This window comes from Macrobrachium rosenbergii, chromosome 57 (assembly GCF_040412425.1).
Source record: "Macrobrachium rosenbergii isolate ZJJX-2024 chromosome 57, ASM4041242v1, whole genome shotgun sequence".
Classification (NCBI taxonomy): Eukaryota; Metazoa; Arthropoda; class Malacostraca; order Decapoda; family Palaemonidae; genus Macrobrachium; species Macrobrachium rosenbergii.
In genome coordinates, this window is record NC_089797.1 from 9,505,395 (window position 1) to 9,510,200 (window position 4,806).

Below are 4,806 nucleotides of genomic sequence, written 5' to 3' on the forward strand. Positions count from 1 at the left end.
ATGAGTCGTAATGCGTCTAGAATGACAGCAACTTGGAAAAGAAACTAAAACTTTAATCCTATGTGCTCCTTCTCTTCATTATTTCTCCTATCTGTCTGTGAAATTTCTCTCTCTCTCTCTCTCTCTCTCTCTCTCTCTCTCTCTCTCTCTCTCTCTCTCTCTCTCTCTCTCTCTCTCTCTTTGTATAACTTGCATGACAGTTCTGTTTTCCCTGCAGTGTTGTAACTCAACCCTCCGCTCACCACCTCAACCTCAAACCCTTCCCCCATGCCTTGCCGAAGGATCTATGTCGGAAGTGACAGGTAGCTTCTTGCTTTTAGAGAGAAAGGGAGCGTATTATCCGTCTCATGTTTATTCTCTCTCTCTCTCTCTCTCTCTCTCTCTCTCTCTCTCTCTCTCTCTCTCTCTCTCTCTCTCTCTCTCGTATACATTTACTTGTAGGTACAAGTGTTCGTTTTTGTCTACAAAAGCGTAATTATTGATAACACTAATAATAATAATCTTCATTTAGCCTCAGTACCATATACTGATACAAAATATTAGGGGAAATAGAAATTATTAGTTAAAAATGAAAAATTAATAATAACATAGTTAAACCAAAATGAACATAATAATAATAATAATAATAATAATAATAATAATAATAATAATAATAATAATAATAATAATAATAATAATAATAATAATAATAATAATAATAGGAATGAGTCCCTCTGTAAAGCAAGTTTTATAGAAATCAATTGCTGTTTCAATAGATTACAGTTCATAGTCTCTATTTTGCTTGTTGTATTTTTTCGTATCGGCAGGCAGATGACATGCTAAATCCTTAAGGGACCTAAACTGCGAAGTAGTAGGATTATATAGGATGATAGGAATATTCTTGCTCTGTAGGCTGCATCCTATGACGATGGGGACCTCCTTGTGGAAGTTATATAGGCCTATAGAAATATTACTTCTATATAGGTGGCATCCTAAGACGATGGGGACCTCCTTGTGGAAGTTATATAGGCCTATAGAAATATTATTTCTCTATAGGTTGAATCCTAAGACCTCCTTGGAAGGTTTCTGCAGCAGTTGGCTGCATAGGTTTCATGACTTTTTTTTCCTATTCTCTCGCTGTCTCTTGAGTTAGTCTTTGGCGTTGGCTTGTTTTCTAAGTTCCCTTTTCTGTTATTCGTTGTTATTTCACGAATAACGTTCTCTTCAATAAGACGGGAAAACGTCCAGCACCAAACGCCAACGAGAGAGAGAGAGAGAGAGAGAGAGAGAGAGAGAGAGAGAGAGAGAGAGAGAGAGAAAGTAACCAATCGGCGCCAAATTTCATGAGAGTCAAAACGCAGAACAGGATAATGATTGTATTTCGTTTTTTTTTTTTTTTTTATGTATTGCAACAGTATTCTTTTCCTTCATGATTTTTTTTTTTGTATACTATTATGCATGTTCTCATTAACATTAGGACTGTAGGAATATTACTCGAGGATTGCAGCCGTGATAGGATAATTCTTTTTACTTATTAGTCTGATTGACCACTAACAGAATCATGGTTAGTTAAAACCGAAAACACGATGGCTTATTATACAGAAAAAATATATGACCATGTTTAAATTAAAGAGAATTGTTTGTTTAAAAACTTTCTACTGATAATATCGTTTCCTTTCCCTTTGCTGCTCACCAAACAGTATTGTAAGAGTAGATAATCTTACGTAATAAGCTTTGGCTCTTTTACATGAACATATATATACCTTTATATATCTGTTAAGTTTATACTTATGAGGTATATTTACGGCTGAAACATAAGCGAAGAAATATTATCTTTTTTTATGTGAACGTCACCGTCTTCCATCTTAGTTTCTTATGCTACATTACTTGTTGATTTTTTTATCTCTCATATTCTTCCTCTTTCTTATTTGGAAACTTACATCCTAAGCTTTCTTCCACAGCCTCTCGAAGACTCATTAATGCTAATTTCATAACTGAAAATTCCTTATTTATCGATGATGCGTTCATAAACTGCGACGTGTATTATCAATGATCACTGTAGACTAACTCGGTTCGAGCGGAAAGCTCAGTACATCAGTCTACCATAGTTAACGTTTTCTATGATTAAGTCATTTTCTTTGAAGGTATGGCATCATAAACTAGCGTAAATATTTCTAACAATTGTTCTCTATCTTCCGAGGGTTCCTCAGTGGACTGGTTGGTATCGTTCTCGGTGGCAATCTGCTGGGCCCGAGTTCGATTCTCCGACCGACCAATGAAGGATTAGAGAAATTTATTTCTGGTGGGAGAAATTCATTTCTCGGTATAATGTGGTTCTGATTCCACAATAAGCTGTGGGTCCCGTTGCTAGGTAACCAACTGGTTCTTAACCACGTAAAATAAATCTAATCCTTCGGGCCAGCCCTAGGAGAGCTGTTAATCAGCTCAGTGGTCTGGTTAATCTAAGGTATACTTAACTTAACTTCTAACTTCCAAGACTTTTTCGGAAGTTAGTTTTAGATATAAGAGTTTCTGAGAAAATGTTTTGGCACATTCAGTAATTGCATATTTCCAGAACTACTAATCCTTTAACTAATGGACAAAAACGAATTTTATTTCTTTGGCTCCTTTCAGTCATATAAATATTTCTAGGCTCTGTCTTCGGTCAGAACAGAAACATTCTCTACATTAGTTCATTTGAAATATTTGGAATATCCTAAAATTCAGAATGTAATCAACATTCTTCCATTTCATGAACGATGGGATACTGTAGAATATATTGGATTCATATATTGCTAGAATAAATCACTTATGATAGCGTTATTCATAAACGGAAGTTTATGTAGCTCAATATAATGTACTATGAAGAATAGATATTCAAGTTTACATAACATCTCTTAGGTTAATTATCCAGGGCAATGGCTTAGCAGCCCTAAAAGAAGAAGAAATAATAGGATATTAGCCAAAATTAAACCCTCTGGAGACGCCTCTATCTCTGTTTACCATTTAAGGAACAGCTTTTATGTACAAGAAAAGTGTCATCATTGGAAAAAGCCCACTGTAATAAGCAATTAATTATAGCCATGGTACCTGGGACCATTTAATCTGGCACAGACTGTCGCGAATTTTTCCCAACGACTGGGAGGGTTCTAAGTTCCGGATGGTATGGGATTAGGTGATCAGGCCAGAAGGGCTCTGTCAGCAAACATCGAAGCAAAGGTCCTTCAAGACCAGGCAGGGTTTTACAATTTTATGAAAAAAAAATAGACTATTTAAATTAAACATACATTAACACACAAGGACCACGCGGTCGGGTACAAAACAACTAGGGGGAAAAGTTACACAAAACTCAAAAATATGGCTTCTGGAAGTTACAGCTTTACACAAAACTTACTTCGAAATAATCGGGCTATACTTTAACCAAACATTAACTTCATCCAGCCTCGGATGGCAAAAATGTGAGGGGGTTAATTTAGCATACTAAAGGACCCGGCTCTTGACTTTAAAATGAACAATTTGGCTGGGGAGGTGAAGACCTGGAGAGTGGTCAGCTTACCTCAATGATAGGGCCTCGAGAAAGACGCATATCACCCCCTTGCATGTCGTCGTCGTTCCCTAGTTCCTCGTTGGACGAGTCGGTAGAGTTCTCGACTAGCACTCTGCTAGGCCCGAGTTCGAGTCTCCGGCCGGCCAATGAAGAATTAGGTGAATTTATTTCTGGTGATAGAAATTCATTTCTCGGTATAGTGTGGTTCGGATTCCGCAATAAGCTGTAGGTCCCGTTGGTAGGTAACCAATTGGTTCTTAGCCACGTAAAATAAGTCCAATCCTTCGGGCCAGCCCTAGGAGAGCTGTTAATCAGCTCAGTGGTCTGGTTAAACTAAGGTGTACTTAATTCTTTAACATCGGTTCCCTTTCAAGGTTTCCACATAGGTTATTTTACTAAAGAATGTACTTGAATTATTAAAAAAAAAAAAAAAAAAAAAGAGCCTCTCCGATATTCCTGATACAGACAACACAAGGCAACTCGCGGGACACAAATAATAATCAAACATATTTACAGAAAAAAGTGAACCACGAACTCAGCCGCCTGCTTACCCCTCCCCCCTCGCTAATCCTGAACGTTGTGAAGGATTGTCGAGAAAAACGGATCCATTTTTTCACGACACAAACGTTCTCATTTCTGTCTTAATTCCACGGGCACACACTGCTTGCAATATAAGACAAAATTTCAACTTTATTTTCGTATCAGGCCACATAAATTTTATTTTATCATTCTTTAAATCATCTACTTGTTAGTATGTACTAGTGACCCATAACAAATTTCATCTTCCAATCATGGACAGCTAACATTTGATGTTCATTGGATGCCTGGCCTAGACCAATAGACCGTGCCAGCACAGGGCTGACTTGATCTAAAACTAATAGAGATGTCATTACCTTGTACTGAAGCAGCATTTTGTTTTTATATTCACTCAGTTGTAGCCTTTGCAGTGTAACAGCAGCGTGAGAAGGCCACGTAAGGACATGGTATCTGTGTTATAAAAAAGGAAAGGGGTGGGTACTTTACAATAATAAGCATCACTCAAAGCATGTCATCATCCGTCATGTCGCCGTCAAGGCATTTTCTGAAGCAAACCAGATTATCGTAGATTGAAAAATGTCCCGAAGGTCACAGACTTCGGGATGATTTAGCCATGATTGGTCTGATCAGAATTAAGGAAATTTAGGCTATCGAGATTGGCGAGAAATGGACTCGAAAATGGTTACGACGGCAGATATTGTTGGGTAACAGCCACCGCTTTCTGCGGCTGCTGGTGAGAGTTC